The following is a 9105-nucleotide window of genomic DNA, read 5'->3' as shown; positions in this document are numbered from 1 at the left end:
ATCCACTATATTAATCAACTCCCGTTAATTACAGTCAGCCAGGATTTAGGGACTTAGTACTTCATTATCCTCAAACATTAAACAAAACATTTTGTAATCTATTTCTTAGCCTCTCGCAAAATTAATGAAGTAAAGCATGTGATAATTGTGATATAAAAGCATACTGAAATTAGCAAGGGGAAGAAGTCAGACGCTAAAAAGTGATTGAACATACGTGTAAGCTTGGAGTCAGAGTGGGTCGACTGCCGGAGAGCTACTGATATTCTGCCACACGCACACACACCCCAACACCACCTCACAACGCACCCACCAACCTCGGCCTCCAAACACCCTGCGGTTTTTACGCACCAGTCATACCTAAACGTAACACTCCAAAACAGGTAATTATTATTTTCTAGAGCTGTTACATTATATACAATGCAGAACCACAACGTAATTCACAGTCTTCCCTGGAACAAGACTCGCAACTTTCGATGTTACACTCAGGTCTCAAATTATACTGCTGGGTGAACAGGAGTCTGACCACCCCGAGAATCGATCTCTGTTTCAGTCACATGCGAGCTGGATGTGTAACCCATTCACCATCGACATCCCCAAATGTAGGTAGGGCTACTGTACATTTGGCTCCAGTTTGGCATCTTAGTAGCGAGAAAAGGGAAATGTGGCACCACCGCAGTTGTGTGTGTGTGTGTGTGTGTGTGTGTGTGTGTGTGTGTGTGTGTGTGTGTGTGTGTGTGTGTGTGTGTGTGTGTGATTTAAGAGATAGTGGAAAAAGGAGAACAAATGAAGAGAAGGGAAGAAGGGAGGCTATGAAGACAGAAAGGGAGCAAAGGGAAGGAAAGGGAAGAGGTAAATAAAATAAAAGAGAAAAGGGATAACAAGGACGAAATAGAGAGGACATGGAACAAGCAGAGGTGAGATAGGGCAAGACCAGTCCAAATGGTTTATGGTGCAGTCAGGAGAAGAGAGAGACGGGGGACGAGAAGGAGAGGAAGGGGATGAAAGATGATGAAAGGGAGGCAGAGAAAAGACGAGGATGAAACACGAAGGTAGGGTTGAGACTAAAAGTGAGAAAGAAAATGGAAACTTATGGACATGGGAAGGAGACGACGCAAGGTGAACGAAGTGTCTTACAGATGAGGATAAAAGGATGAAAGAGAGAGAGAGAGAGAGAGAGAGGGCGGTGCTGGTGAGAGAGAGGGCGGTGCTGGTGAGAGAGACGGGGCAAGGGAGGGTAGTGCAGGCTAATTATTTGAGCAGTCATATTATGGTATTATGGGACGTGGTAGGGCATAGGCGGCACGTCAAACTGTTTTTTTTTTTTTTTTTTTTTAATGTGTCCGACTCTGGGCATAGGCTTCACAGCCTGCTATCAAGGCCCAGCAGTCCTCCTACATACCATGCACCTCTACATGTCACCACTTCGGCCCTAACACCGTCCATATTGAATACATGCTAGGACTGTCTCATACAGGACTGGTGTACTGGTATTAGCGGGGGTATTTTTACGACATGTCGGCGGGGCTTCTGGTAGATCAGTAAAGCCTGATTTAATGTAATTCAAATCCTTAAACTGTTCCCTGCCCCAGCGTGGATTTGAACCTGTGTTACCCACAGTTATTTATTATTTTCATTTTATTTCCTTGTAAAAGCCAACTTTTCTTTGATACTACTTGCATTCACTCTATATTCTAATTATCTTATATTCACTAATAGTTCTTATGGAGAATACTGGTAGATTGCCGAGTAATAACACAAATTTCATTCAAATGTAAGTAGTATCTCACTTAAAAATAAATAAATAAATAAATGCTAGGGATATAACTTAGAGACCATGAGAATACATACAATCAAGTAATGACTGCCAACACTCAAAGGAACGTGCAGGATGGTCTTTACACAAAATTCTTACACTGACGTAATTCCGTTTGGACTGTTATGGTGAGTAATGAACATGATCCCCTACACAGCTAAAGTACACTGACATACTCCTGCGTGAATTGCCATGATGAGTAATGAACTTTTAAGAACACAGGATCCCCCAAATACCTCATCAACTGATCTTTGCTCTCTCTCTCTCTCTCTCTCTCTCTCTCTCTCTCTCTCTCTCTCTCTCTCTCTCTCCGCACACACACACACACACACACACACACACACATCTTTTTCGTATGGTTCGACCTTATCATTAACAGATTTTTTTCTCGTTCACATTTTTTTCAGAATCATAACAGCCGCCATATTGTGACAGCAGTCCCCCATCCACTTTTGACACCAGCCTCTATCTTGACGTCTGTGGTTCAAGATTTGTATTTTTGTTTTCCTGATCGGATTGTGTAAATGTGGTTGTTTACGTGCATGTCCTGCTTTTTTTTCTTGAGCCTGGCCTAAAATTTCCATCTTTCCATCTACAATGTTGAGGTGTGACAGCATATTAACACTGGATCGTACCATACATCAAGAAGTACTATGGAAATGATGTAGAGGCATAGTACTGTCATTCTGTCATTAATATTTGGGCCAAGTTAAGGGGAGAGTTTTTTTTTTTTTTTTTATGTGAGGAAGAAGGAACCAAAGGCAACGAGCCCGCAAAACTGTTCCTTCCAAGAAAAAAACAAAATACAAGAGAGAGCCAAATTCAAGATCCATTCATTTCGAGATGCCTGGACACGCTGCGTTTGAAAGACTGGAGATCATAGGAAGCAGGAAATACAGACAGAGGGAGACAGTTCCAGAGTTGACCTGTTGCATAAATGAAGGACTGGGAGTAACGGTTAACTATTGCATTAGAGAGTTAGACAGAAAAGGGGTGAGAGTTTGCTGCTAGATGAGTGCTACGCGCCCGTCGTAGAGGTGGAGGAATGCATGCAGACAGTTCAGAGGAGCAGTGACCATTGAAGTAGCGATAGAAAAGAGATAAAGATGCAACAGTGCGGCGAAGAGACAGAGGTTGAAGGGAGTCAGTAAGAGGGGGAGAGTTAATGAGACAAAATGCCTTTGACTCCACCCTATTGAGAAGAGCTGTATGTGGGGAGCCTCCCCACACATGGGAGTTGTACTCCACGCAGGGGAGGATAAAACCCCTATATAGAGTCAACAATTGTGCAGGGGTAAAGAAGGAACGGAGTCGGCTTAGCACACCCAATCTCTTGGAAGCAGATTTTACAAGACATGTAGTATGATCTCTCCAAGACAAGTCCCGAGCACCCCAAGCAGGATTAAGCTGAATATTATTAAACATTAGTGGGTATACCTGTGGAAGATTTTGTCGGGTTGATAGGTGTAAGAACTGAGTCTTAGATGCATTAAAAACAACCATATTATTTTTACCCCAGTCAGAGATACGAGCCAAGTCAGACATTAGGTGTGCCATAGCCTCATTCCTTGTTTGTTGAAGTAACTGTTGTGATGGGCGCTGCGGGAACCGAATGGAAAGGTGAAGGGTGGAGTCATCAGCGTATGAGTGGATAGGGTTAGATGTACAGCTTAGAAGACCTGACAGGTGGAAGGAGAGTCCACGGACCTCCTTCCTCTGTCCCGGAGTGGAGTACCGGTAGAGTCCATCGGACCTGCCAGGCTGAGGGAGAGACCACCAGTCGTCCCTCCTCCACTACCCCAGAGGCTCCCTTCGAGGGCACCTTCTCTGGATCCCCACCAGGATTCTTGTTGGAGAGTGTCTGGAGTGGACCTGTTGTGAGCCTGGGAGTCCTGTCCCTGCAGCCCAGCCCTTGACACCCCCAGCAGCTGACGGACTTTCCAAGGCCAAGCGGCTGCAAACGACCCCTGACGGCCTTCCCCTCCCAGCGAGACCGCAGCCCTCAGACCTTGAGGGGCACCCCGCAGCCGACCCCAGGCCTGGACCAGCCTGGACTCTCCTCCAGGACTCCAGTCACGGCCAAGGGCAGGTGCCGGGCAGCACGCCTCTTAGTCTTGTATGGCCACAGTCCCGAGGGCCACCACACTCCTAAGGATCCCACCAGGAAGGGGCCGCCCACCACGCCACCCTCCAGTTTACTACTGGACTCCAGAGTTCACAGCCCAAGACTGGCACCCCTATTGGGAGCGCACCCCTGACAGCCCTCCTCTCACACTGGGCCGTCACCTGTACCTACCTGCGACTTAGCCTCTGTGCGCCTCAGTGCCCCACCAGTGGTGTTATCGACTCTGCAACACTTGTGCCCCATCCATAGTGTTATAGACCCTGAGTGATATTTATCCCCCTCTGTCCAGTGTGTCAAGACCCCTGTGTAATACTTGTGACACCCCTATAGTATCACGGACTGTGTGTGTTATAGACTCTGTGTAATATTTGTGCCCCGTCCATAATATCGTGACCCCTGTGTAACACTTGTGACCCCCCTATAGTATCAAGGACCCTGTGTGTTATGTACTATGTGTAATGTTGTGCCCCACGACTCGTGTAATACTTGTGCCCCAGTTGCAGTGTCACGACCCCTTGTGTAATACTTATGATCATCTATGGTGTCATAACTATGTGGAATACTTGTCCCCTTTTGATACATAGTGTTGTGAGATACACCATACTTATACCCCATATATAATGTTGCCTCATGTACTAATTGTGTAAAGTCCACTGTATTTGTTTGTAAGGTAATGTACATGTAAGACTGGTTAGCCTGTGTTTGAGCCCTGTCCCTTGTTTGCATGCTCTAGCCCGGTCCTGAATAAAAGAACCCCAAGTCCGTGCCCGTATCTGAGTTCAAGGTGTTGGACCCTGAATGTGCTGCATAACGAGCATTATTAAAACTAATGTAATCTCTGGGTTATAAAACCACTTGAATTAGTCATAAACTCTCTCCAGGTTTTCCTCTGCTTTTAATCAGGGACAACTATTTTAAAAGGTAAAGAGCGCAATCGCTCTGGGGGAAAATATTTCCCACACATACACTGTCAGTTATATTTACAGCAAATGATGCAGGTATACATGCACTGTCAGTTACATTTACGGCAAGTTGTGCAGGTATACATACACGGTCAGTTACATCTGCTTCTACAGCAAGTGGTGCAGGTATATGGGTACGTAGACGGTCAGTTATATCTACTGCTACGGCAAGTGTTACAAGTATGCGTACACGGTGAGTTACACCTGTTTCCACAACAAGTGATGTAGGTATACATACACAGTCAGTTACATTTATTTCTACCTTAAGTGGTGCAGATATACACACACAGTTATTTACATCTACTTCCTAGCATGTGATGCATGATCAGATCCCTCAATGTACTGGTTCACCTTCATTACTTAATTAAATCTACAACACGACTCTTCACCAGAGGCAGTCAGTCTCAGATGTCCATTTTTTTTTTTTCCCCTGTAAGACAGGTTTCCGCCCACCCAGATACCTTTGTATGACAAATAGTTAGCTATTACTAAAGAGAAATTCTCCCATGGCTATTAATTGTCATGTTTATACTCCCATGACAGCCATATAGATCATTCACTGTGTCGAAATTAATGGATTAGCAACCCAGGCATAAAAGTCTTCCATCACTATTGTGTGTCGTACATTCACCACATTTGTATTAAGAGCATCAAATAAGATGTTACAGTAACTTGAATCCTCGAGAGGTATATGCACGCCACCACTTAACTTTAGGGAAACAAGACAGTACTACCCAAATCTGTCCTTCATAACTCATGTCTACACCTTTATTTAGTTCTGATACCAGAAGTATTATACCTTCACGGTGCCCTCCATGCCTTGAAGGATTAGAACAGATTATGAATCCTGGTGCACTAATACTTAGGTTTGTCTTAGTTTCTGGCAACCATATGTGAAATGTTAACAAAAACCTTTTAGCTTATCTCACAATCCTATATCTAACGAGCAAAGTTCGTCTTTTCTGTATTATCTGAAGTTACATATCCACGGAAAAATATGGGGTGTACCTCTCAATAACCTCTCCATCTCGCAATAGCAAGCCTTGTTTCCAAAATATTCATTCCAACATTCTCAAATTTCTTTTTTTTTTCTTCTTCTTCTTCGTTTTCCTTAAGGCAATCTCGCCATCTCTTTCCTCGCAGCAGGGTGTAAATCTTTCTTGATGTACAGTACACATATGATTGATTTTCCCATGCCTCTTTTAGGGTCTAAGCATGCTCCAGAACTGTGTTCCGCACCTCCTGGCTGTAAACTGAGATTCGAAATGGTCGATTCCCAGGGTCGTTAGGGAGTCCTAGGCTTCTCATCTCCCATGCAGCATGATTTAAGGTGTCTGGTATTCCAGCCGCCTCGAGCACAGCCTTCGCCTTGGCAACGTCTTCACCTAATAAGTTGTCTTCTTTCACTTCATATATGATGAAGTTCTTCCTTCGTTCCCGAGCATCCAATGCTTCCAAGAATTTTTGTTGGTGATTAATTATCTTGTAAGCATCATTCAGTTGTGACGAAAGTTTTCTGACTTCATTCTTTACCAACTTTAATTGTATAACTTCAACTCACAGGCGTCGCATGACATCTAGTAGCACTGCATTTGCTGTCAATTATTTATTAACATGAATAATTGTTGTCAGAGCCTCTTTTAGCTGTGCGTTTGTGAGTTATTTATCGGCGTATGTGAAAGGGACCTTCACAGCATCTGAACGGGCGTAGCCATGCGTTATTATAGTTTCCCTTCCGTTTTCTGTTTTCTGTTATTATTCCGCTGCCAGGAAAAACCAATGATGTCACCGTTGCCAGGGTAACGCGTCACATCCGAGCGCATGAACCAACTTTGTTCAAAAATCTGACAGGAAGGTCGATATATTAAACCATCTGGATTATGAACTTCACTCACTGTCAGTTAAGAATACGCCTGTTGTGCACAAAACCACTGTACCTTCAGGGATTTGTTTAATGGATATGTCGGCTCACGCAGTCCACAGGAACCGATAATCTTGGAAAAACTATGGACACACACACACACACACATGAGGGTCCCTGCACGCGCACTCAGTAACACATCACACAACCACAAAACTGACTGACTGACCGATTTATTGGGTGACTGGTTAACTAATTGAATCGTTAACTGATTGACTAACTGACTGAGTGAAAGAGTGAGGCGTCGACTGACTGATGATTTATTACCAACGAACACAGTGACTGACTGACTTATTGACTGACTGGTTTACCTGTTAACGGACAGACTAATTGAGTGATTCATTGAATGACTCTTTGAATGACTGGTGTATTAACGAACAAACTGACTGTGGTACACCCGCGCACCAAAGTTTCTGTACCCCTCTCGGTCGAAGGAAGTGGAAGTCAGGGTTAGAGAGAGTGCAGGCGAAGAGACAAACGGACAACTCCGAGTGGTAGTTTGGTACGGAGCTACAAGGCGAATGGTGAGAAACTTAATGAAACTGGATACGAAACATTTCCATGCTATTCACCTGCAAAACATTATGCGTTCGAAACATACATAGCATATATTATAACATAGACTACTGTGTTATCATGGAGTCCTGTGGTCCAGACACGACCCGTCTATTTCGGATCCTCATCATACAAATAAAGCACCGAGCCAGTTGTATATAAGCTGCGAATACTCATTATCACTGCAGTGATCATGTTTGTGAATATGTTATTCCCGGATTGTCTATATCTATAATGTAGAATGATTGTGGATATAATACTGATTCCCAAAGACAACGTCCAGCCGATCTTTGTAGTCGATAATGGGGGGGGCCAGATGGGCAACCCCCCTCGTCAGCAGGGGGGGCCGCCTCCTCCACCTCCTCCCCATCTGAGGAACTGATCGTCGACTCCTCAAGCATGGGGACAGAGGCAGAAGAGGCTTCCCCCTCCTCTATCTCAGGCGGCTGAGGGTGGATATCCACCGATTCCGTTAGCATGGTCGAGGCCGGTCCGGGGTCGTCATCACGGGAAGCAGTCCGCCGGTTGAGGGGGGCGTCTAGCCGCAGCCGTTTCCGCGGTGTTGTGCGGGGTTTAGGCGACGGCTGCGGCCAGGCCCGACGCTCCCGCCGGCGAGGTACCGAGTGAACATCGCGGGCAAAGCACTCGGGAATGACAAGGCTGGGCAGCCCATTCTCCTCAAAGATCTTTGGGAGAAGAATGCGTAAATCCCCCTTGTCACCCCCAGCAAAAGCCTTTGCCGTCGCGATACACATCTCAATGATGGTAGCAGTCCCCCCAGGACTCCCATGACCCTCGGCTCCGCGCCCCCGAGCCGTGGGGCGCCACCGTGCATGGGAAGAACCCTGCACGGCAACGCCCCCCGGCCCAGTGACGTCACGAGCCTCAGGACCCTTGGGAGTCCCGAGAAGACTGAACTCCACCAATTCCCCGTCGCCGGGAGAGCGCCGAAGGTGCCGTGGGTTCGGTTCAACGATCGCCGTGAGGTGGACGAAAACATCAACGTCATTGTCATGGCGCTTGATGAATCCGTATCCCGCAGCAACATTGAACCAAACCACAGCACCAGTTAGCTTAGTCTGGCCCTGAGCTGGCTGGAGTCTACTCTCTGCCCCCCTCGACAGGTCGCAGGCAGAAGAAGACGGCGGAGCAGATGCGTCTCGTGTTGCCTCCATGACTGCGAGCAAGCGAGTCTCCGAGGAGTACAGAAACTTTGGTGCGTGGGTGTACTATAAGGAACAAAAGTTCGTTCCCCCAACCAGCCACTGTGTGAATCCGAAACACCTGAGGATCGAATAACGAAGCATCTGGAAGAAGTGCCATATTCACCCAACAGATGGCGACAGTAATGTTTATGAGGGGGGCCTGGAAGTTGGGAGAGGATGGTACGACGAGCGGAAGTTCGTATCTGGGAGCAGTTGACGTAGCTTAATCACCAGATGTTGATATGGTTACGATTGTGATAGAGATGAATTACAGTAAGACCGATAAATAATTTTCGGTAACAATATTTGGATGCGTGGTGGATGTTGTAGCAGCAGCAGTGGCCGAGTTAATATTATGATTACTAGCAATATACTGAAATCACACATTTTAAGTGTTAGAGTAAGGGCATATGATAATTATTACTAATATACGGTATTTGGGATATTATTTTCAATGTCAATAAACGGCCATCATTCAGACAACCTGCTTAACCAAACAATAATTTCTTTTGTCCGGTATTTTT

The sequence above is a fragment of the Coenobita brevimanus genome, chromosome 64, assembly GCF_032717465.1.
Source record: "Coenobita brevimanus isolate Jiangsu-jjx chromosome 64, ASM3271746v2, whole genome shotgun sequence".
NCBI classification, from domain to species: domain Eukaryota; kingdom Metazoa; phylum Arthropoda; class Malacostraca; order Decapoda; family Coenobitidae; genus Coenobita; species Coenobita brevimanus.
The sequence above is the reverse complement of the archived record's forward strand: the minus strand, read 5'-3'. Positions refer to the sequence as shown.